This window comes from Canis lupus, chromosome 22 (genome assembly GCF_011100685.1).
Source record: "Canis lupus familiaris isolate Mischka breed German Shepherd chromosome 22, alternate assembly UU_Cfam_GSD_1.0, whole genome shotgun sequence".
Lineage (NCBI taxonomy): Eukaryota > Metazoa > Chordata > Mammalia > Carnivora > Canidae > Canis > Canis lupus.
Window position 1 is genome coordinate 19,002,946 of NC_049243.1, and position 27,138 is coordinate 19,030,083.

General features: G+C 33.4%; 2 long non-coding RNA genes across 6 annotated transcripts in view; one reads left to right on the top strand and one right to left on the bottom strand.

The window, feature by feature from the left end:
- The window catches only part of LOC102155655, a 276,612-nt gene that overhangs the window by 239,578 nt on the left and 9,896 nt on the right, over positions 1–27,138 (top strand). For 2 of the 5 annotated variants that reach the window (XR_005376350.1, XR_005376349.1), the window contains one exon: positions 5,897–5,993. The exons of the other annotated variants lie outside the window; for them this stretch is intronic. This is a non-coding gene — a long non-coding RNA (uncharacterized LOC102155655). The remainder of the gene's footprint in view (positions 1–5,896; positions 5,994–27,138) is intronic. 5 annotated transcript variants of the gene reach the window in all.
- Positions 1–27,138, bottom strand: part of LOC111091638 — a 98,519-nt gene that overhangs the window by 48,422 nt on the left and 22,959 nt on the right. The gene's annotated exons all lie outside the window — the stretch shown is intronic.

Consider the following 27,138-nt stretch of genomic DNA (forward strand, 5'->3'; position numbering starts at 1 on the left):
GGCATGGGAAAGTTCATTGATGAACGTTCACTTTTTGAGATCTTAAATAAAACTAAAGAATTGCAACACACACACACACACACACACACAAACCACAAACTGGTTAATATAAGGCAGAAAAAGCAGAAGAAAAGACAGTAACTACTGTTGTGAAAAAAAATAATTAAAATATATATAATTTTCTGGGAAATATAGATTAGAATCTTTACCTAATTTATATGCAGTACATAATAAAAAGCTTTTGTATACATATAGCTAAGGTTTTGGGATTAATAATTTACCTTTTGATATTTCTTTGATTCACTAATTAAAATTATTTTTCTTAAGTTTCTTATTTTTTTCTGCCTTGTCACTATAATTCTTCTTTTGTGTCTTTAATAGTCATCTGTTTTGAGAAAACTTCTCTTTTCCTTTTTCCTGACTGCCAAGTTGGAATTGTTGACAGTCTACTTGCTATCTCTGACACATAAACACGCATGAAAATAAAATAGAGAAAGCAATGTTTTACATCAGGCAGATAATTTAGCATAAGAATCTTAACATATTAAAAGTTTATCTAGGGGCAGCCTGGGTGGCTCAGTGGTTTAGTGCTGCCTTCAGGGTGTGATCCTGGAGACCCGGGATCGAGTCCCATGTCGGGCTCCCTGCATGGAGCCTGCTTCTCCCTCTGCCTGTGTCTCTGCCTCTCTCTCCCTCTCTCTCTGTGTCTCACGAATAAATAAATAAATCTTAAAAATAAATAAATAAAAGTTTATCTAGATATTTAATTTAATTTCAAAGTACTCTTAGGCAATCGTTCTGAGCTCTAATGAGTTAAAGTGTTCATATAGATATTTTAGCTGGTTAGCCTAGAGTGATCAGTTCACTTTTGTGTGCTCACATTGGATAATATATATGAATATTTTAGCATAAATTATTTCTAAAAATCCCCTTTCTCTAGGCTCCTTAGTATATGCCTTCTGCTGCTGTTCTGGTGATGATGTATCTATCTGCTCACTTTGTTCCATCTGAATTTTCACTGCTGGCCTGTTTGCTTTATACCTTGGCAATTTTCCACAAAATACTGTCTCCCTGACTACATATTACATTCAGTTGTTTCCATAACTTTCATTCCCATAATCACTTCTCAGGAACCACTTTTCTTGAGCAAGTTATCTTACAAATAAATTTTTACTGTCAGATATACTAAAAATTTGCATTCTGTGAGCTCAGTTGCAATGAAGTTTCTGAATAACACAAGCAACATTAATACTCTAAAATTACCATTAATGCAAAATAGAGATACTAACTTAAGTGAAATTGTTATTTGCTTATAAAATATCTATATCCATTGATTTTTCAGATGATAATCTGAGTATCTTTTTTTGAACGTAAAATGAAAGATGTATAAAACATTGCTTACCATTCTTTATTACCACCGACTTCCACACAAAAATACTCAATTCGGGAATTCTTTATTTTTATTACTTTTCAATGAAATCCTTCTTATCCAAGAAAAATTGCCTTTGTTTTTCCTCTAACTTACATTCAATTTCTGACTCCACAGTGTAGGTGCTTTCCATAATGCTGTCAAATAAGTCATTTTAAAAACCAATTCCAGGAACACCTGGGTGGCTCAGCAGTTAAGCATCAGCCTTTGACTCAGGGCGTGATCTGGAGTTTCAGGATTGAGTCCCACATCGGGCTCCCTGTGTGGAGCCTTCTCCCTCTGCCTATGTCCCTGCCTCTCTGTGTGTCTCAAATAAACAAACAAACAAACAAATAATAAATAAATAAATAAAATCTTAAAAAAATAAAAATAAAAAACCAATTCTAATCATTCTCCTGCACAGGAAAATAAGAATGAAAATAAAAATTGAATATGGAATTCCTTTGATCTTTCTTGTATTGAGCTTGTCATACAATTTTTGCAATTCCCATGCAGATTAACCTACCTTGTTTTATAGCCCCTTTTCATTTCTATAATGGTTGTTAGGCCCTTCCTTGTAAAGAAAAGAGACAACATTACCATTTGTCTTGCATGAACAGCAAATGGACATTCATAGGCTTGCTTGTGACTACTAAAGTAATTCCGTCATTAAAGGTAATCTAGCTGAATTTTTCTACATGGAATTAGGGAAAATAAAAATGCTATGTGAGTATCCAGAAAACCGTTTTCATTTTTCTAGGAAAGTTAATTTGTAGTATATATATATATGAGAGAGATATTTATTATTTTGTCTTGTAGCTACCTTCTGTGGTAAGTTGTTACATTATGAATATCGGTTGATTCTCTGTGTTTGGGGCACAGAAGGGGTAAACTGAAGGGAGAGAACTCAGATTCAATCGTCACATAAGGAAAAAAACTGGTGTATATAATCCAAAGGCAAAGTGGAGTCTTAGCAAGAAAGAATTAAGAGTGAGCTCCCATGAATTCTAATGGGTTTCTCTTTTCAGCTTTCCTTATGTATCCCCCGTGTTCTCAGGGAGACACATAAGAATCTTCCCATTAGTCCCTGATGTATATGGTCACCCAGTTGACTTTATGGCTCATATCTGCTCTATGGAATCTAATGGAGTTAATTTGCATAACATGTTTAACATTTTTTCATTATTCTAGTTCTTTTTTCTTTTTTGTTTATGATACTTATTCTATATTACCATTCCTTCATTATTTGGTAAATATCTTTATCCCTCAAAATTAATCTCAATTTTCACTTCCTTTATTAGTGGATCACCATATAATTTATCGGTGTTTTTGACAGTGAGAAAAGGCATTATTAATAATACTGGAATGATAACCACTCTAGTGATGATGTATATGCTAATAAACTTACAACCCATCCTACTGCCATGTAATTGACATTTTTAAACTTTTAACCCTCAAAATAGGGTTCCCTTTTCTCCGCATCCTCTCCAACATTTGTGGTTTCCTGCCTTGTTAATTTTCCAAAATAATCCATTTGACCCAGCTTTGCTGTTGAAAATTAATTAATTGTATAATTAAAATATACATAATATAATAAAAAATAAACACTTAGATTTTTCTCAGTATAGGTGCCAAAACAAATGCATTGTGATACAAATAGAGTTGAATCATGTAATATTTGATATGTTAGTTACTTGTTTCTGAACAGCACAATAGAGACCATTTTTCCAGGTCAGTACCAAAATAAAAAGGGGAATAGAAAATTTATATGGCTATGTTCCAACCCTCACAAATTTTGCCTGAATATAATGACCTTTGGAAATGTTCTTTAAATATCATGCCTTTCTCTCTTTCACTTAAAACTTTAGTAAGAATGAGGTCTAGTAGTGTGATTTTGTGTGTATCTGGGTGTTTTGGTTCTAACTTTTTTTTTTAAGTCTACGTTATTATGACTTTCTATTAATATTGCAAGAATACTTATTAACTAAATAATTTAATATTCAATATTTGGGGAGGATCTGTATAATGGTTTTGACATAGCCATCATGTATTTCATTCAAGGTTAATATATTAACACAGATAAGAAATAGAGTTTGTAAAATACTTCATTATGGAAAGCATTTTCACAAATTCAGAAGTTACATTAATGTGAAAAATACCAATAAATATAAACTTAAGTTCTCTTTTAAATATCTAAAATATATTTTTGGGAACCCTATATTTATTTATTTATTTTTATTTATTTATTTATTTTTTTGGGGGGAACCCTATATTTAAAAGAGAATTTAAAATATGAAATGGAAGCAACTTTTAAAAATAATACAGAAACTGTTTTTTTAGTTGAGTAGGAAGATAAGATGATCAAAATACTTCCAAAACCAAAATGCTAAATATCCATTCATATATTATTGAATATATTGGTTGGTTTTAAAAATTTAATCTAGATCCATAAAAGTATCACAGATTTAAATATTTGCATGTAATAGAGTTGCAAAATATTTTCATAGTACAGCTTAAGAATGAAAACAATAGGACTTTAGCAATCAGTGTAATATACATTAAATGATGGATTCACTTAAAGTGATAAGATTTTGAACATATGACACAGTGATCATTGTTGCTGAGGTGCATTAATTTTATTCTCAACTAGCATTTTCACATTTATATCCAAAGAGTATTTCCCTCAAAATATGAAGTATTTTATGATAGGTATTTTGTTTTGAAGAACACATGGTAAAAAATTATCTGAACAATATGTAAATAAGTAGCCCATGCTCAAAAACTTCTGTAAAATCCTAGGTTAAAAAAAAGGTCCTTAAGTTTCTCTCCTAGGGGTGCCTGGATGCCTCAGTTGATTGTCTGACTCTTGATTTTGGCTCAGGTCATGATCTCAGGATCCTGTGATTAAGTACCGAGTTGGGCTTGAGAATTCTCTTCTTCTCCTTCTGTCCCTCTCCTTTCTCTCTCTTTCTTCTCCTCTCTCTCTCTTTCTCCCTTTCTCTCCCTTTTTCTCTGTCTCTCTAAAATAAATAAATCTTTGCTTTAAAAAAAGATTTTCTTCTGTATATATTCTCAGCTTTTTTTAATTTCTGGGAGGTTTATATTTTCCTGTTTTGTCTTTTTTGACTTTCTTCCCCTGAAACATTTACTGATATAACACAAAACACAATTTGAGAAATGGATATAATAAAATACTTATAAAAGGGTCATGACATTGGTTCACAGCCAATATAAAATAATGAAGGGAATGTTAACAGTATTCTTGTAGTGTAAAATTATATCCCATGGTGCAATATCATGCTAAAACCTTTCATATGTTTAAAAAAGAAACAAAACAATCCTGCTTGCTTATAAAGCATCCACTGGTTGACATTAAGTCATATACACAGAATTTAATTCTTGTCTATTGGTGATAAAATTTTATAAACAGAAGTGAAACAATCATTTTTAAAAAGATGTATTTGATATTTTCATATTTGTGGAGTGAGAAAAGACTGCATCAGGACTGCATCCCATCAAGAATACTAAAATATTAAGCTGTTGCAACACTATGCTCAGCTCCTCATTTACCTTCTTTATGACTGCTGTGGGCATGCCTAGGGAAGATCTCTATGGCCTCTTAAAACAACTGATCATTGTATATCATTGACACAATACAAATGTATATAATAAGTCAATTTGGTTTTAATAGGTGAGGACATCCCTTTTATTAATTCTTTTTTTCTAAAGATTTTATTTATTTATTCATGAGAGACACAGAGAGAGAGAGGGAGAGAGAGAGACAGAGAGGCAGAGACACAGGCAGAGGAAGAAGCGGGCTTCATGCAGGGAGCCCGATGTGGGACTCAATCCTATGACTCGATCCCGGGTCTCCAGGATCACGCCCTGGGCTAAAGGCGATGCTAAACCCCTGAGCCACCCGGGCTGCCCTCCTTTTATTAATTCTTACTTAAGGGGATCCCTGGGTGACTCAGTGGTTTAGGGCCTGCCTTCGGCCCAGGGCGTGATCCTGGAGTCCCGGGATCGAATCCCACGTCGGGCTCCCTGCATGGAGCCTGCTTCTCCCTCTGCCTGTCTCTCTCTCTCTCTCTCTCTCTCTCTCATGAATAAATGAATAAAATCTTTTAAAAATAATAATAATAAAAATTCTTACTTAATTGTATTAATTCTAAATATCTATCTTAAAGCTGAGAAATCCAATTCAATGTCTGCCCATATTATCATCTTAAAAATCTATATTCAGTATTATTTTTTCTAATAATCCTGAGGATGATAATAATACTAATGATGTTAACAGTTATTAACACTGATTTTGCCCTACATGCTGACACTTTTCTAGTTAGTATTTCTCTCTAGATCTACACTTTCAGAATATATATAAGACTTTATTACCTGTACTCTGGCAATGAAACAAATTCTGCTGTTACTCTTTATCTCTAACCTGAACTCTAAAGCACTTCCTAAACTGTTTAAATACCTTCCTTTCAGATTTCTACACGTGGTGTTCACATGAAACAAGCACAGGAATTTCATTCAGAAAGCATTTGAATGATCTTTATCATATATATGTTGTCAACTGGCCACGGTAATCTTTCTGAGCCTCAATTTCTGCCTCATCTATGGAGTGTAGCTACTTACAGTATAGTGAGATAGATCAAGTAAGATATCAAATAGATGTGCCTGACAGTTTTCTGTACATACTGTGTGATTTATAGAATGTCAAAAAAGTTCATATTTTTTCTCATATTTCTTTTTTTCTATATTCACAGTATCATTGAGTTCCTTCTGTCAGCAAGATTAATTTTCTCTATCATCCATTAGTCTTTCCTCCCTGCCTCTCATCTCTTCAATTTTATACTTGAAATTTAATTTTTAATCTGTTTTCTATTCAACTGTTGTAATATACATATCTAATATAGGAAGATATCTTTTTCTAACTAACAACTTTTTTCTTCCCTTAAATTTCCTATTTATGCTACTGGCAAATGTATTTCGTAGTCACCCACATCAGAAATTTTTTTTTTTTTACTTATTTTTAAATTGTATTTTTTTTTTAAATTTAGTGGTTCTCATTCCTATCTGTACATAAGAAACTTAGAGAAACAAAAAGCACAAAGTGATGCTAAATAAGTCAACTACAAGACAAATACTGTATGATTCCATTTACATGAGGTGCCTGAAGTAGTCAAATTCATAGCGACAAAAGATAGAATGGTGGTTACTGGGGAGTGCAGGAGGGAGGAGTTTGGAGTGATTGTGTAATGGGTACAGAGTTGTAATGTTGGAAAGTAGAAAAGTGTTCCAGAGATGGATGGTGGTTATAACTGCACAACAGTACATGTGTTATGGTATGTGTTGTACAATAATATGAATCAACACTGCTATCTGTATGCTTCAAAATAATGATGGTAAAAGTTATACTGTGTGTCTTTAATACAACTAAAAATGAAAGTAGTAATATAAAGATTAAATTATGGACTTTTTACCTGTACACAAAGGAAGCTCAATCAAATGGATTGCTGATTTTGAAGGAATTATAATAAAAACTACTTTAGGTGAAAAAAAAAAAACCCACACAAAGCAAATGAAAAGAAACAAACAATCAATAAACCACAACACCTCCTAGAATCCTATTCCAAACAATTAAGTCAATTTCTGGGTGGTGGTCAGGGCAGTATGAATGTTATATGTCCCCAGGTATTCAGTTATTCTGCAGTCAGGACTGGGAGACAGTGCTTCAACTTTTTTACTTCTCTGTTTCCTCAGGTACACATTCACATATAAAGTCCTGTAAAGTCCATGTATTTGCCATTGGATGAAGAAATTCTAGAGTAGCAGTTTCTGAAATATAGATGTTGCTCAATTAATGCTAAGTCATATTTAATTAACGTGTGAGGTAGTATCGTAAAGGTCTAAGCGATGAATTCTGTTATGGGCGAGTGAACTATGCATGTGAAAATATTTAGGCTGCTGTTGGGCATTTTGATCAAATGCTCAGAAGAAAAATATAGTAGCTAGTGACACAAATTTGGGCCAAATTTATATGGGGAATACATTTTAAGTTTTGATACCTTGTGGGATGTTACAAAGAGAATATCAAAAATTAGAAGACAGGGAATGAAAACTAAAACATCCAGATAAATTAAGGACTGCCATAATTTATAAGCAATTGGACCTGGAATCAAAAACCCTGCTGTAATAATCCGTGTCAAGTACTGTAGTAATCCATCGTGAATATTGAGCAAAATACTCACAAAGTTACTTCACTTACTAAAGGGGATTATTAGTATTTGTCTGAGATTATATGAAAAATGTGCATATGATAAATAAATGTTGACAAACACTTTAAATGTAGAATATTATTATTTTTTAGTTATTCTTGAGGTGAGAAAGAGCCAAGATTACACCCAGGGAAACACAATATCAAAAAGTAAAAAATATTATAATTTTCCTATGATACTCCATTATTATTGTTCAGGGTGGAGTGAAGAGATAGGTAGAAACGAAATATTTTTCTAGAAAAGTAATTGCTCCTGGTTGAATCCATTTCTCGAAGAAAAAAGTGAACTGTCTTTGTAGAATACAGACAGAAAGTCAAGAAGGAATATAAGATGACATATTACGTTAAGATAATTTTTTTTGTATTGGAGATTTAGAATCATTGTCAAATGCCTAGGCAAATTGCAATAAACCATTATAGGTTGGAGAATGATAGACTCTTTTTCAGTTACCAGATTGGGCAAGATTTCAAATGATAGTAATGAAAGCAGCAGTGTGGTGAAATGAAGCTACTCACCACATGTGGTTATTGAGCACTTGAAATGTGGCTACAAATTGAGATATGCTATGAGGATAAAATACCTACTGGTTTGAGACTTAATATGAAAAATGAATGTAAAAATACTCATTGGTTTTTGTATTCATTACATTTTAATATAATATTTTAGATGGGTTAAGAAAAATGTATGTTAAAATTAACTTTACCAGGTTTTTTTTACTTTTTTAATGATAAATTTATTTTTTATTGGTGTTCAATTTGCCAACATACAGAATAACACCCAATGCTCATCCCATCAAGTAAAAATTGTAGCCATTAGAAAAATTTATAATCTCCTATGTGGCTCACATTGTATTTATTTTAGGGAATGAAATATCTTCTACTTATGTTAATTTTTTATAAATAAATAGTGAATGTAATGCTCTGTGCATCAAAACAGCTGATTGGTCTTACAAATTTTAAATATTTCTACCTCCTTATAACCTGATAAGATTTAGTTCGTAGGTCAAAGAACGACAACCACTGTGGTTCACAAACATCATGGTGCATTGTCTCTTTCTTTTTTTTTTAAGATTTTATTTATTCATTCATGAGAGACACAGAGAATGAGAGAGGCAGAGACACAGGCAGAAGGAGAAGCAGGCTCCATGAGGGGAGCCTGATATGGGACTCGATCCTGGGGCCCCAGGATCACCCTCTGAGCCAAAGGCAGACGCTCAACCGCTGAGCCACCCAGGCATCCCTCTTTTGAATACTAAGACATAGTTCAGATGAGAATGCTTGTGTTTGCTGCTTCTGTCAGAGTTAAATTTACCTTGAGAAGATTTTTCATTTAGTTAGCCAAGGAAAATGGCAGTTGGAGCTACTACACCACTTCTCCATGTCAGCTCAAGGTAGAATTTCATGTTTCTGACTTTACTGTATTTTCTATTTTCCACATGCATTTATGCATATATGAGTTTTATAGAAAGAACTTGTGGAGACACCTGGGTGGCTCAGAAGTTGAGCAGCTGCCTTCCTCTCAGGGCATGATCCTGGAGTCGCAGGATCAAGTCCCACATCAGGCTCCTTGCCTGAAGCCTGCTTCTCCCTCTGCCTGTGTCTCTGCCTCTCTTTCTCTCTGTCTGTCATGAATAAATAAATAAAATCTTTTTAAAAAGAGTAAGTGAGATTTCCTTTGGGACACCTGGGTGGCTCAGCGATTGGAGCGCCTGCCTTAGGCACAGGTTGTGATCCCAGGACCCAGGGATCCAGGGATCACAGGGATTGAGTACTGCTTCCCGCCTCCTGCAAGAAGCCTGCTTCTCCCTGTGCCTATGTCCCTGCCTCTCTCACTCTGTGACTCTCATGAATAAATAAATAAATCTTTAAAAAAAAGACTTATGAATACTAATTTAAAACCAATTAATAATGGGAAAAAAACCCTGATCTTTTAGTTAATACTATTTTAGTGGTCAAGTTTTTTCACTAAACTATATACAAAAAATAAAATAAAATAAAAATAAACCATATACAGAGGGTTCTGTGGTTTACAAAATAAAAAATAATAAAATGCTGAAGTTAAAGTAAGGAAACTGGCTCCTCTCCTGGTTTACACCCCACAACCATTGTAGCTGATTGGAGACACATTTGCAGAGTGAGAAATCTTACTTTATAGAAATATATAATTACAAAGAAATTTTAGCCAATACAAGTATCCTTTGATAAAAATTTAAATGTATTTTATTATTTCTCAAATATAAGTTTAATTGTAAATTTAAATTTAAATGTAATCTTACTGTTTTTAAAGTAATTACTTCCTTTCTCCAACTTCACTAAACCAGAATTTATTATGCTGTATCATTGCTGCTATGAATGTTTCATTATTTTTACTCTGATAATTAATACTAGTATCTATATTATTTGTACTACTTCTACCACTTATACTAATGCTACTATAATATAAATTTAATCAGAGCAAGGCTTACTTCATTTTTGTCTATTCCAAAAGTTTATACCCTGTATTCAACTGTTGATGTTATTACTGAGATTTGTTTTAAAAATCTTTTGACATCTCTCTTCACACCAGAAGCATACATGAATATAAAGAAAAGAAAAACTGAGAAGCATAGAAGTTCTCCATAACATTAGCAGGTCCATCTTTTCAGTCTATAAACTGAAACTTAAACATAGAGCTTTTATCTATCTCATTTAGTTAAGGAGGATATTAAAAGTTTTGATTGGGAATATCAACACAAACAAATAATAATGCTGTAGCATAAGCATTTCAAAGGGTCAGTTAAACATCACTATTTAGGAACATTTGGATCCTGTGAAGTACTAATTTAAGAACTACATTTCTTTCTCCCTCTGCAAGGATATTATTCATTTTTTTTGTCTTCTTACATTAGCTCTGGGTAATAAATATGTTATTTTTTCATTTTCCATTTTATTTTTAAAATCTGTTTTCATTTTTTCTTACTTTATTGCCAAGTGTAAGTGAATGTTTAGTATTAAATTTATTCTGAGACACATGCCATTATATGAAATAATTTTACACTGAATATGATTATGCCAGAGATCAATGTATAATCTTTAATTTTGTCTTTATTTCCCTGGAAGTAAGAATTGCAATGAGAGAATTCTGTTTTATAATATGCAGGAAGACACATGAATTCCTTGTCACTAAAGTCTGTCACCAAGACATCTTAAGAGAAGCCTTTGTATGGAATGTGCTGTCTAAATCAGCTTTCCCATCAATTCTGAAGCTATTTGTAGTCAAAAGTAATGAGTGTCTCAGCTGCTACTTCTTAGGGTTCAAAGTAATATATTAAAAAAATCAAAGTAAAAGTGGAATGAATAAAAACTCCATTGAGCTTCAGATAGCAATATTGCCAAGTCAGTTACATCAAATAACAATTACCTTTTTGATGTTATTAGCAATTGCCAATTTAATTTCTTTAAAGGTTGTCCCATGTTGTTCAATAATGGATATTAATATATAGGTCAAAGATAAACATTTATCATAAAATACAGATTTATTTTGTTGGAAGATGTGAAATAGAGAAGATTTTGAAACTTGCTCTCCTACAGATGAATGCAATATTCATGCTACAGAGTCTGTTAGAGGAAGTAGGTCACAATTTATTCCAGTCATTTATTTCAGCTTTATAAAAAAAAGAGTAACTGTCATTCAGAAATAAGGAACTGATTATTAGCCTTCAATATGAATAATGGGTTCCCCAGTTAAAGGCACACTTCGTATGAAAGCTAGAGAGACAGATGTAAGAGTATCACATAAATGCAAAAATTAGCTCCATTAAGAAGTGATATGGAGGATAGAATTTCAGAATGTTTCTCTGTAAATTTCGTCATCTTTATGAAGTGTTTTGAGATTACCACTTATCTAACTCCCAAAATATAGTTGAGACAAAAGTTTATTTAAATACATATTTACTACTTGGCCAAAGACATCAAAGGATGTAAAGAAAATCTGATATTCACAGTAGAATTTTGTTATATTATCTGGTTTAGTCCCAATGGAACAATCAAGATTTTGTCATGATTATCTAAAATTTTTCCAGCTAATTTTCAGAGCCAGAATTTTTGTTGAAGTCAACATGAAATTGCTCAAACCGCACAGATTAATAAATCAAAGACAAAGATCTTCCTATTATAATAATTTTCTGGACTGAAGATGAACATGTTGCCTTTACTTATTAAGATTGCACATACTTTTTGTTAGCTTATACTTGCATTAGAGATTACTTTAAAAATTCTGCTAAAAGGATGACTAATACAGACAAATTTTGGAAATGATTATGTTATATCCCTTTGAAATAATTTAAAAATATCTGAAAATGCAAAAGAAATATGACTTAACCATTCTACCAAAAAGAAGTTTTGTATTTTATCTTATTTTATTTTATTTTAAAAATCTTTTATTTATTTATTTTTCAGAGAGAGAGCTAGTGAGCACAAGCAGAGGGATCCGCTGGCAGAGGGAGAAGCAGGCTCCCCACTGAGCAAGAAGCCTGATGCAGGAATTGATCTCAGGACTTTGGGATCATGAACTGAGCCAAAGCAGATGCTTAACTGATGGAGCCACCCAGGGGTCCAAGAAGTTATATATTTTAAAGAAGTCCAAATAAAGTTTCTAAAATGTTCTTTAAATTTACATATAAATTAAAAAATTACTTTACCTGCCATTTTAACTATTCTAGAACTCTTTACATAAATACATACTAAAACATATTAAATACATAATTTTTCATGTGATAATGGTTTTCTTATTTGCTGTACTAAAAATCTTACAGAAGTAGCTGTTGCATTCAATTAAAATAGGAGTATGGTATAATTCGTGACACAACAAAAATTATAAAATAGAATTTGAGGCCAATATGATTAAATAAATGTAATTTGAATTGTCAGTATTAGTCTAAATATTAGTTTTGCATGTAAATAATAATAATTTCCAGAAATTCATATTTTAGAATATCTTTATATTTTAATAGAAGTTATAAGCATCACTGAACTATGAACTAACTGATTGAGTCAATCCTGTTAACTATTTAAGGCATGGAAGTAGATAGCAAAGGCAACAAGTACTGGCAAGGAAAAGAGAAAGAAAACTGTTTTTATTCACAGATAACATGATCTGTAGGTAAAAAATCTCAATGAATCAACAAAAAAACTGTGGAATTAAGAATTCTATTTAGTTTACATAATACAATGTTGAAAACTAAAGTCAGTTTTTTTTTAATACAAGCAATGAACAATTGAATAATTACAACTTGAATTTAAAAACATAATGTAATTTACATTAGCACCAAAGTAAAGGAAATGCACAGGTATAACACCAACAATATATGTTCAAGATCTAAATGAGTAAAATAACTATGATGAGGGATATCAGAATATAAATAAATCAAGATTTTCATGGCTAGGAAGACTCAACATTGACTGTTAAGATTTCAGTCCTTCTCAACGTTATCTATAGATTCAGTGAAATCCCAATCAAAATTCTGGAAGGTTATTTTGTGGATATTGACTAATTCTCAAGTTTATATAGGGAGGTAAGATACTCAGAAGGATCAAAACAATATTAATATGACTGAGAAGAGAATATCTTTCCTGTATGAAATCAAACAGCAAATAATGTGAGAGTTCACTGATTATTCATAGCTGATGAAAGAAATCCCATGTTTTTGGATTGGAACACTTAAAGTCTTAAAATGTCCATACTAACTGAAGTGATCCAAAGATTCTATGTAATCCTTAAACAAATTCCCAATGGAAACATGTCTTTTTGTGGAAAAATAATTAAATATCCTACAATTCATATGCAATGTCAAGGGACTCTGAATAGCCATAATAAACTTGAAATAGAACAAAAGTGGAGGACTTATATTATCTGATTGCAAAACACATTACAAAGCAAAAGCAATTAAAACTGTTTTATTGGCGTAAAGGTAGATATATGGAACAATTGAAACAGAAAAGGAAGTCCAGAAATGAACCTTTGCATCTAAGAACAAATGATTTTTGAAAAGGGTATCAAGACCATTCAGTGGGGAAAGGATCACTCTTCAACAAACAATGCTAGAAAAAAATGGATATCCCTACACAAAAAGTTGAATTAGGGCCCTTAGCTAATAGCATGCACAAAAATTAACTCAAAATGGATCAAAGATGTAAGACCTAAAACTATAAAACTTGTATAAGAAAATCTAGGGAGCAATTTCAGGACATAGAATTTGCCAGTGATTTCTTGGATATGACACCAAACAGGCAATAAAATTTGTGAAAAGTGGGGGATCCCTGGGTGGCGCAGTGGTTTAGCACCTGCCTTTGGCCCAGGGCGCGATCCTGGAGACCCGGGATCGAATCCCACGTCAGGCTCCCAGTGCATGGAGCCTGCTTCTCCCTCTGCCTGTGTCTCTGCCTCTCCTTCTGCCTGTGTCTCTGCCTCTCTCTCTCTGTGTGACTATCATAAATAAATAAAAATTAAAAAAAAATAAAATAAAATTTGTGAAAGTAGACCTATATCAGACTTTAAAAATCCTATGTATTAAAGGAAATAATTAAGAGAATGAAAAGGTCACCTACAGAATGCGAGAAAATAATTGCCAATCTTATATCTGATAAGGGATTAATATCTAGAATATATAAGGAATTTCTACAACTCAACTACAAGAAATTAACTCACTTAAAAAATAGGCATACAACTTGAATACATGTTTCTACAAAAAAGATACACAAATGATCTTTAAGCACATGAAAAGAGGTTTAATGTTACTAATATCACCAACATTACTGATAATTACCTCACAACTATCAGGATGCTATTATCAAAAGAACAAAAATTAGTAAGTGTGGTAAGGATAGAGACAATGGAACCCTTGTGCACTGTTGGTAGGAATGTAAAATGTTAAAGCTATTGTGAAAAACAGTATGAAGTTTCCTCAACAATTTTTTTAAAATAATAGAATAACTATGATCCAGCAATCATAGTTTTGGATATGTAGCCAAAATAATTAAAAGCAGGGGGTTATTCTGTATGTTAGTAAATTGAACACCAATAAAAAATAAATTAAAAAAAAAAAAGCAGGATCTTGAGGAGTATCTGTATACTTATGTTCATTGTAGTATTATCCACAATATCCAATAGGTGGACACAACCCAAATGATCATTAATAGAGAAATGGATAAAGAATATATGAGGGGCACCTGGCTGGCTCACTCAGTTAAGCATCAGACTCGATTGCAGCAAGGTCAGATCACAGAGTCATGAAATAGAGCCCACATTAGGCACAGAATCTGCATGTCCCTCTCCCACTGCTCCATTTTCTCTCTCTCACACTGTCTCTCAAATAAATAAGCAAAATCTTTAAAAAAAAGAAAGAAAGAAAGAAAGAAAGAAAGAAAGAAAGAAAGAAAGAAAGAAAGAAAGAAAGAAAATGTGGTGTACACATGCAGTGGAATATTATGCAGCCTTAAAAAGGAAGGACAACCTGTCATATGCTAAAACATTGATGATCCTCAGGATATTATCAAGTTAAGCAAAATAGTTAATCACAAAAGGACAGACAATCATATAATTTCTCTCATATAAAGTGTTTAAAACAGAAAAAAATAGAAATATAAAGTAGAAAGTTGGTTGTCAAGGAGTGGAGGGACAGAAGAGTGTAGTTAATATGCAGTAAAGAGTTTCAGTGTTGAAAATGAGAAGGTTCTGGATATCTATTGTGCAATAACATGAATATACTTAACACTACTGAACTATACATCTAAAAACCTGGTAAGATGATAAATATTATCTATTCTTTGCCACAATTGTTTAAAAAATTGGCAAAGACTGAATAGACATTTATCAAAATAATGTATGCAAATAGTCAATATGCACATGAAAGAAAATGCTCAACATCACTAATCATTAGGGAAATACAAATCAAGGCACAGTGAGATACCACTTTATACTCACTAGGATAATTAAAAAAAAAAGTCAAGTGGGATAAATATGGAGAAAATTGGAGCCCTCATGCACTGTTACTAGTGGGACTGTAAAATGGTGCAAGTTGTGGAAAACCGTATCATAGTCCTCAAAAATATAGATATGATCCATCAATTCCACTTTGGGGCATATATCCCAAATTGCAAACAGGGACTCACACAGACACTTTTATAACTGTATTCATAACAACATTATTTACAAAAGTCAAAAAGTGGAAACAAAGCAAACCAAATGTCCATTGAATGATGAGTGAATAAACAAAATATGGTATGTACTCTCAACGGAATATTATTCAATCTTAAAAATGAAGGAAATTCTGACACCTGCTACAATCTGGATAAACCTTGAACTTAAGTGAAGTTGGCCACAAAAAGATAAACATTGTATGATTTCCCTTGTAGGGGGTTCTTAGAGTGGTCAAATTCATAGAGACAAAAAGTAGAATAGAAGCTACCGTTGGCTGGGGCACCTGGGTGGCTCAAATGGTTGAGCATATTCCTTAAGCTCAGATCATGATCTCCAGGTCCTGGTTTCGAGTCCCATGCCGGGCTTCCAGCTCAGCAGGGAGTCTGTTTCTCCCTCTCCCTCTGCCTCTCCTGCTGCTCATGCCTATTTGTCTCTCTCTCAAATGAAAAACTAAAAAATATCATTTAAAAAAAAAAGAAGTTACCATGGGCTAAAGGGAGAGGAGAATAATAAGTTAATGCTTAAAGGATACAGCATTTCTATTTGGGATGATAAAAGATTATTGAAAAAGAAAATGATAATGGTCACACAACATTGTTCATGTGCTTAATGTTACTAAATTGTATACTTGTAAATGGTTAAAATGGTCGATATTATGTTATTTTACCACAATTAAAAAATGGAAACAAGGTGCCTGGGTGGCTTAGTTGGCTAAGTCTCTGCCTTTAGCTCAGGTCTCTGCCTTTAGCTCAGGTCATGATCTCAAGTGTCCTGGGCTAGAGCCCCAGTAGGGCTCCCTGCTAAGTGGGGAGTCTGCTTCTCCTTCTCCCCCATCCCTCTGCCTGCCCTCCCACACATGCTCTCTATCTCTCTTGTTCTCTTTCAAAAAAATGTAAATCTTTAAAAAAATGGAAACAAATATGAGTTTATTATGGAGGCTAAAGAAGGTATTTATACTTAAGCTAGATAGTAAAACATTTTAGAAGAGAGGAAGTGAATCAACAAGGAAATTTATGTGGGGAAGGAAGTTGTGTAACAAAATAGTGATAAGTGTTATTTGAAATACATGAGGAGTATCAAAGTTTGGAGTCAGTTCTACAGATAAGGAGAAGAAGCTGAACCATATAGTTTTAATTTGGGGATAGAATGCTCACAATAGTACATTAATTTGCTTGCTTGATACTGTCCTTTAGATTTTGCATAACTTTTCTAAATTATATGTTTTGATATACTTGATAATAGCATATCTCTTCAGTCAGTATTTAGCAACTGTTCCTTTCATTTTTTTTTTATTTTTGATGAAATTTCTCAACATCTCTGAGATCAGATGCAGTAATCAGCAATCAGGGCAAAGATACTCAATATTTGGAGGACAGAGTCCTTTTTGCCCACCCTGGCTCTCACAAGCTATGTAACCAAGCTGTTTCTGGAATACTTGCTGAGCTGCTAATATGGCCAGAGGGATGAAGGATGGATAAGTACTATCACCTTCATTTTCCAAAGGAGGATTTTATTTTTATTTCCTGGAGCAAGTACCCAATTTTATTTCTGCCTTCCCCCCGAGAACATCTGAGGCACTTGGCCCCATGGAGCAAGGACATAGGCATCTACTTCCTTTCTACTCCAAGCAACGCTTCCTAGGGCCACAAGAATACTGCCCCTTCAGGACTGGAGACTTTCTTCCCTCCTGGAATAGCCTTCACACAGGAAGCCAGGAGCTGAGGATAGGGCTTTGCTAAAGGAGGAAAAGCAGGTTGACCCTTCCACTTTCCCAACCCTTTCCCACCTTCCAGGGCCTCTTATGGCCACATCCCGTAGCTGGTGAGGGGAAGGCTCCAGGGAACAGCAAAGCAAGGTGGAGACGAACTTTGAGGCCTATATTCAGGGGCCTCATGTTCTTGCTGAGTTTCCCATTGTGCAGTGCTGGAGGGACTTCTTTCCTCATCTTAACTCATGCTAAGAGCTGAAATCGACTGAAACTTACTTCAGTTTACTATATAAGCCTTCTCCTGGAAGTTGTAAGGTTCAGTAGACTCAGACTCTAATAGAGTTACATTAGGCAGAGTCTACCATTGCAATATTCTCCCAGAAGGAAGACACATGCCTGGTGCTTCCTACTCTGCCATTTTCACAGATGATGATGGTGATGATACATAGGTAGAGAGGTACAGGTATATATCACATATATACACATACACATGTGTGTGCATGTATACATGCATGTAGCCATATGTAGCATATACACATGTGTATGTATACAGAAAGATCTATATACATGTGCAGGTATGTATATGTAATATATACATCTTATATATGTGTATATAAGATGATATCTTTAAACTGTTCAAGGTAATTTAGAGAGTGAGAGGAAATTTGGAGGAATGCAATATAGATAGTTCCTAACATTTCTTGAAATGTAAGTCAATCCGGAAGTATATAATATATGTGAGATACGAATTTTCTAACAGCTAGAAGAAATGAGATAATTTGACAATCTATTGATAAATTTAAGTCATTAAAATCCAGAATTATTATTTAATAAACATTTGAATTTATGTTTGTATGTGTGTACAACCTTCTGCTTATGTATTGTTATAATCAAGTTGATCAAAGAGGCACCTAACTACAAGTGGAGATCATCTTCTGAAATGCATTTTTATTTTTGTCCTTGTGGAGTGTGATGATATGATTCCACATACTGAATATCCAGATTCCATATGAATTCCTTATTATTGCTGGCTAACTTTTGTTTGTTGCTTTCTCTCCTTTTTTTGAGTATTTATTTTATGCTGACATTTTTACTGCCTGCTGAATGACTATCAACACATAGGTCAGTTAAAAGTGCCCATAGAGCACAGAATATGCTGTTAGAAAATATTTTTGGAGATGTGCCTAGTCACTATTTACATTGGCACTTGCAGTCTGCAGTACAATCAAAATGAGCTAATGTAATGTTGTACTAAGTAAGCAGGTGGCTTAATTTTGCAGGAATTAAGCAGTCAGTAAAATAGGGAATTTGAATTTAGTCCATAAGCACAAGAGTTGCTTTAGTTTAACGGCGTTGCCAAACTTGGAAAGGACAGCAGGATTTGTGTGTGTGTGTGTGTGTGTGTGTGTGTATACAGAAATGAAAAGTAATAGAATATGAATGTGAGCTTATTAGAAAATCTCTCAGTATTGGAAAACAGATTACATCTTGGTGATTGAAAGAAATGTTAATACTATGGAATTTATTTCATCCAATTTCAACAGATACAAATAATTTGAAAATATAGATTCAAAAACTTTTTAAGTACATATATTTTATATTTAATTTTATGTCTAATGGAATATATATATATAGTAAAGATATATCTCAGCAGGTTGACTTTACTATAAAACTAAAATATATATATTAAACTGATGCTTATATACATAATGGAATGTATATTTCATGTGCCTCACCTTATTTTTTTCAACATCTTTATGAAATACTAACTCTTAATTTACTATGGAGAAAGTACTATGTATTTAGTTGAAGTGATGCGGCCAAAATCAATCACCTTAACAAGTTGTCCAGCTAGGATTTCAAGGCAATCATATCAAGATTCTGTGCTCGAAAAGTTGTTAAGCCTTCAGCTTACTTAAGGAAAGAGCATCATGGAGGATGGATGAGGGTTTAAGAGGGCAACTAGGGGTGGGGGAAGGGGATGTGGGCGGGGGGTGGGGGTGACTGGGTGATGGGCACTGAGGGGGGCACTTGATGGGATGAGCACTGGGTGTTACTCTATATGTTGGCAAATTGAACACCAATAAAAAATAAATTTACCAAAAAAAAAAAAAAAAAAAGAGGGCAGTGCTTACTTCTGCCCTCCCCTGGAAGAATTTGCTGAAGTAACATTTACAGAGGCTCCTGGGTTGCTCAGTCAGTTAAGCATGTGCCTGATTAGGATCCTGGGATCGAGCCCCGTATCGGATTCCCTGCCCAGTGGAAAGTATGCTTCTCTATCTCTCCGCTCGTGCTCTCTTTCCCTGCCTCTCTAAAATAAGTAAATAGATAAAATCTTTCAAAAAATTTTAAATGAAGTAACATTTACATTTAGAAAAAAGGAACATTATATTTCTAAGCTGAGATGGGGAGGGAGCAATAGAGAATATTATGAACAGAGAAAACTATCATGAACAGAGGTATGCAGGTTCATAGATTTTTAGGAGACATGCCCACACAGTCCAAACATATTTTATAAGGTGATTTAGAGTCAGAATGTTAAGGGTTTTCATTCAGCTTATAAGATAGAACTTGAGGGCAGCCACGGTGGCGCAGCGGTTTTAGCGCCACCTGCAGCCTAGGGTGTGATCCTGGAGACCCGGGATCGAGTCCCACGTCAGGCTCCCTGCATGGAGCCTGCTTCTGCAGCCTAGGGTGTGATCCTGGAGACCCGGGATCGAGTCCCACGTCAGGCTCCCTGCATGGAGCCTGCTTCTCCCTCTGCCTGTGTCTCTGCCTCTCTCTCTCTCTCTGTCTCTCATGAATAAATAAATAAAATCTTAAAAAAAAAATTCTAGGTTAAAAAAAAAAGAACTTGAGTTGTATCATATAGGAAATAACAAGTGATTTATAAATGAAAATAGATTCTTCATCATAAATCATACCTTTGTAATCTGTTGTGTTTGAAATATATTAAATATATTAAAGTTTTATATATATAACCATAGTATGTATGTTGATTTGTTTAGTCCACTAGATTTCAGTTACATTAGATTCAAGCAAGTGCATTAATTTGGTGTTGAGTTATTAAGGGCAGTGTTGAGATTTTGTGTCAACAAGGTCATTCACATACATGTTTCTTCTCCTCCACATCTTTGACTACACACAAGAGACACATCTATCCTATGTTTTATGGCACTATGATCCGAATTGTTCTACATCTCAATCATTTTTATGATTTACTGTTTTCTAGAAGGAACTAAAATGAAAATCCAGCAAGTTATAAAGAGCAAAGGCTTTTGAGTTAGAATTCTTTATGATTCCTGTCTAAGCCCACACTTTGAACAAGATAGTTAACTCTCCAAAATATCCAATTTCTTTTATCATCAAACAGTGGGGAATTGACTTCTATTACATGGTATTACTATGAGAACAGTGTAAGAAGAACACATGGCAGTGTGATCAAGGACTATAAGTTTTTGTTTTTTAAGGATTATTAGTTTCTATTAGTTTCTATCTTTCCACCCATGCCTACTCCTGGTCATACTTTGAACTAAGATCAATAATCATTGGGTTTCGGCTAGAATATACTGCACCACATGTAGCAGCTTAATTTGGGTTTGATCTAGATAGTCAAGACCAAATAAGAGGTTTTGTTAGATCAAGGTCATGAACAGAGCTTGAATCCTTATTTTAAGCCTCTCCCATAATTGGTAATATAGTTATGGGGTTTCAGAAGGCATCTTTAAGGTACAGTATGATAGTAATATCAAAATGTTCCAGTGTTGTTCTCAATTTTCAATTCCGTTCTGGTACTCCAAAAACCAGCCTTTGAGAAGAAATAGAACTTAAGCTTTCCAAACTATACTGAATACTGAAATCATGTAGTAAACTTCTAAAATTCTGGATGACAAGGTCATAGCTCATATCAATTAAATATGTATGTCTGCAGGTAAAAGCCAGGAATAAATATCAATATTTTTAAAGATTTTTTAAAAGATTTTATTTATTTATTTGAGAGAGAGAGAGAGAACATGAGTGGGGGCAGGAGCAGAGGAAAAAGCAGGCTTCCTGCTCACCAGGGAGCATGACACAGGGCTCAGTCCCAGGACCCTGAGATCATGACCTGAGCCAAAGGCAGATGCTTAACTGACTGAGCCATCCAGGCCTCCCTCAATATTTTAAAGATCCTTCTCTCCCTTCTCCTCCTGTTGATTCCACTGTACGGCATAGTTTAAAAATCACTGGCTTTGGGTTATGTTCTCTTTCAATTTGGGGGTCAAGGTTAAGATTTTTATATGTAGCCTGAAAACCAGAATAAATTAAATTTAGTCAATAAGCAATAAAATAAAAATGATCTAAAGTTATTTACTTTAATTATCAGCTGCTTCATAAAGATTATTGTCTTCAAATATTTGCAAGTGTGATTGTTTATTGTCTAATGTGTGAAATGATATAAAGCTTACATTACTGCATTTCTGTAATTGTAAACACAAAATTTTAATTTTCAGGGTTTGGATTCAAATGAGGATGGGGCATAAGCGGCAGAAATTTAATGTTGGGCAGTCTAAATGCAGATATCTAAGGATTCTCTCCTTGTCAGTTTTCTCATTGAAAATGCAATGTTTCCTGGATTTTATTCTATCAAATCCAACAGAAGGCATGATGACATATAATCATCATTGTTCAGCTTAAATGGCTTTTTACTGAACCCAGTAGGACTTTCTATTAGAACTTGTGTAATAAACTGCATTATCAAGTAGATATTACCAGAAATTGTTACCACTAACTCAAGTTGTATCAATTTGTGAATTCTTCTAGTATATCTATCTCACTTTATGATACTTGATTCCCCTTAAATTATTTTCTTCCCTTGAAACATTTTTTCTCTAGCATTACTATCACTTTGTTGTTGTCAACTGTAACAGCCTTGTTTATTACACATATTATTGCAATTTGTCATTATTTAGGTAGCATATACTATTGCTGAAGAATTACAAGTTTTACCCTTATCACTAAGTTTTATAAGCTATATGTATATGTAACATATATATGCATATATATAGAAGCTTCTTTGGTATGTCATGCAGTTTCTCTTCACTCAATGAGCTGTTGACAAGATGTAGACATTGTGTCAGGAAATAGATCTATCACACAAAATAACCCAATTGCCTGCTTAATGGTAAACAAGCTGAAAAGAAAATAGTGGAAAGCATAGCTCAAGTAATCATGCCCAATCATGATCATTATGTAGGAAGCCTTTTTATAAGAATGCTAAGTGTCTTTTTTTCCTCCCTTTTTCTCTTCTTACAGTATGCCAGTATACTTATACTATTAGAAAAAATTTACCATACAAATTAGTCTAGCAATAGGCATTTATTAATTATTTGCAATAAAGACTAAGAATCATAGCATGATGACATAATAATCTAAATATATTCTATATTTTATTTTATATAATTTACATTGTATAACAATTTAAGCCCAGTCACAACGTTGCCATCAAACACTACTGGCAAAATATAAGCTCATAATATGGCTTGGATAAATAATTAAAATTTACTATCAAGTTAATTTTAAAAAGCACTTGCACAGTCAGATCATGCTGGTTTTATGAACTGTTTATGCAGCAGTGGGGGAACTTTACGAAATCTATGTACATTCTGAATAAAAAGCATTAAGTATTCATGAAGTTATTGTATGATGTGTCTGGCAATACAGTATGCATACATTTATGTGAATATATAAATTGAACTCAGTGTTTTATATAAAACAAATATCACCATTTACAAAAGAACAGTTGATGCAAATACTAGAAAATTTAAGTTTTTAAAAGTAACCAAATGTAGAAAAAAATTGATGGCACATACTATTCAGTAATTTTAGGGGGTTACTAATTTCCCAATAATTTTTACAGGAAGAAATCCTTCAATTTAATTTATTCATGTTGCTTTTTTGGTGCTTAGTATAATCTGGTAACTGTCTGAAAAATATGCACGTATTTCTTAACTGTTGGTGCATAGCCAAAAATATATATTTACACAAAACAAATTCCTACATTTTAAAATCATGTCTTAAGAAAATCATATCCTATGCACTATCCATAAACAACACTTTTGGAAAATTCAAACTTAATCTTTTCTGTTTAAAGTTGGATCCAAACCTCTTTCTTCATTTTCAGATTTAATTTATATTATACTTACTGTCTATACAGAAACATTGAGATTTTTGATGAGTCTCCAAATACTTTCTCTTCATTAGTCACATCTTCCTAATTGAACAACAAATTTCAGAGATTCACATAATGTCTTTTTTTTTAATTTATTTTTTATTGGTGTTCAATTTACTAACATACAGAATAACCCCCAGTGCACGTCACCCATTCACTCCCACCCCCTGCCCTCCTCCCCTTCTACCACCTCTAGTTCGTTTCCCAGAGTTAGCAGTCTTTACGTTCTGTCTCCCTTTCTGATATTTCCCACACATTTCTTCTCCCTTCCCTTATATTCCCTTTCACTATTATTGATATTCCCTAAATGAATGAGAACATATAATGTTTGTCCTTCTCCGACTGACTTACTTCACTCAGCATAATACCCTCCAGTTCCATCACCAAAGAAACAAACAATCCAATCATGAAATGGGCAAAAGACATGAACAGAAATCTCACAGAGGAAGACATAGACATGGCCAACATGCACATGAGAAAATGCTCTGCATCACTTGCCATCAGGGAAATACAAATCAAAACCACAATGAGATACCACGTCACACCAGTGAGAATGGGGCAAATTAACAAGGCAGAAAACAACAAATGTTGGAGAGGATGCGGAGAAAAGGGAACCCTCTTACACTGTTGGTGGGAATGTGAACTGGTGCAGCCACTCTGGAAAACTGTGTGGAGGTTCCTCAAAGAGTTAAAAATAGACCTGCCCTACGACCCAGCAATTGACTGTTGGGGATTTACCCCAAAGATACAAATGCAATGAAACGCCGGGACACCTGCACCCCGATGTTTATAGCAGCAATGGCCACGATAGCCAAACTGTGGAAGGAGCCTCGGTGTCCAACGAAAGATGAATGGATAAAGAAGATGTGGTTTATGTATACAATGGAATATTACTCAGCTATTAGAAATCACATAATGTCTTAAACTTCTCTTTCATCCCGTATCATTTACCACTTTGCATAGTGCCTGGTGGGATGAGGTATGCATTCTATATTGTTTTCAAATTAATGCCAACCCCTAAACCGATCACCTATCTATCTGAATTAAATCACTATAGCATCCCCTGTGGTCAAAAGCATTTTCACCTATAACTAACACTATACTGTAAAGGTAATATATATTACAGTTTCTTTTTTTTATTTTTTTATATATTATAGTTTCAAGTCAAAATAATTTTATGCCAAAATTACTTTCCATTCTACTTGTTTAATATTCAGTAAGATTACTAGAATCACACTCTGTGGAGAAGTGATTCTTGTAGCATGTGTAAGAAGAGTTAAGACCATCACCTTAATACCTTAATTTTATTAGCATGAAGTACTCAGATAACCAGGCAACAATATAATGTATGCTACACTAAAAAAAAAAAAAAAAAAAAAAAAAAAGGTGCTATGCAGAATAGGTATTACCTTAATGATAAGTACTGGCTACTTGTTACCAATTTTTTCCAACCTGCTATTCATAGTATTGACTTCAGTTTTCTAGATCACTGAGACAATTTATTAAAATATCTTTCTCTATCCTTATGTTAGTAGGGAAGCTCAGGAATTTTTGTTAAACAACTACTAGATCCATTTTTGTTTTTCTTGTTTGTTTTTGAGAGAAAATCTCCTTTCAGACTCATTAAAAACAGTATGAAGAGATTTATCAGAAGAAAATACAATATTCAATTACTTTCAATTTCATTTAGTCAACCCTTCTGGGTACATTTAGATCCTTCTGTAAAATTTGTAATGAAAAGTTATGACTGGTAAATTTGATAACTTCATAAATGAGAATTCTAGTAAACTTTTTTTATAATTGGAGACAATATTTTAATTGAATTATTTGTAAACTTTTTGAAAATTCAAAAACCGAACTAGTAAAAGGAAATTCAATATGTTGTTAACAAGTTAACCTCATCAGAAGGGCCCTGATAAGAGGAAGACAAGAGAGTCAGAAATGAAGAGGGGACAGGATGGTAAAAGCAGGGGTGAGAGATATTTGAAGATATTGTACTCCTATCCTTGAAAATGGAGGAAGGGATTTATGAGTGAAGGATGCAGGAGGCCTCTAAATTTTAGAAAAAGCAAGAAAAAACTCTTTTCTAGAGTCTCCACAACACAGCCTGTTAATACATGGATTTTTAGGTGTTTTGACTTCGTAATTGGAAGATATTTTGTGTTGTTTTAAGTCATCAAGCTTATAGATGGTTATAGCAACAATAGAAAATTAAGACCCTGAAAAAGCACCTTGCCATTGTTTATAAGGTGTGTAATAAATTTGTTTCAAAGGTTTTATTTATAATTCTTTTACTTAGCATTTGCTATGAGCCATCTTATGAGATCACACATCTCAGTACTCCATAAGCGAAGAGGTAAAATTTATCCAGGTTTTCTTTTTGTAGCAGTTTATTCTCATACCAATTAATAGAACTGAAATACAGTTTGTCATTTAAACATGTGTATTATGTTTACTTTTTATAATTTTAATAGGGTAAAATGCCTCTTTATTAGACAGATGCTTAGTTGTTTTAATTACTCTTGGACCTTACATAGAAAATGTAATTCTAACCCTATTATAAATATTCTTGGTGGTATGTGAGTTTTTATCAGTGACTTTTAAACACCCTTCAAATTCTGCAAATTCTCAGATGAACAATTATTTTCAGTCTCAATTTAGTGTATTAAATTTGATGTTCCCTTCCTTCTGGGAACATAATGGAATTGTATTTCCCCACCTCTTTTGATGATAAGCATGGCCATTCCATTGGCTGATGAAAAGTGAAAATAAGAAGTAGATGAATATTAAAGAAGGCATATGGTGTAATAAGCCCTGTGTTATAATATTGGTGAATCACTGACCTCTACCTCTGAAACCAATAATACATTATATGTTAATTGAATTTAAATAAAATTCTAAAAATAAACTGTAATTGTGCTGGTAATATACACATATAGAAACTTGTCAAAACATAAAATTATATACTTAAAGTGGATGCATTTTATAGTATGTAAGTTATATTTCAATAACTTTTATTAAACTAATTGGGTAAAAAAAGAAATAGCTGTCAGTATACCACTGAAACTTTAAATTCACATCTCTCTCTTTAGACACAGGTGAATAATTGCATGGACATGGGACTTCTGTTAGCCTCCATCCCTTTGTCACTTGCCTGTCTCTTTTTTAGGCATGTGGTGTAAATAAGAAATAAACTTTGATGGTTTTGGCCAGTGAGATACTGGGTTATATATATAAACCACAACATTACAATCTAACCTGATTTATATACAAATACCACAGCTAAATCAATGATAAGAAAACCACAACATACTTAATCACTACTTTTCTTTTCTCTCTCTCATTGGTTTTGTCCACC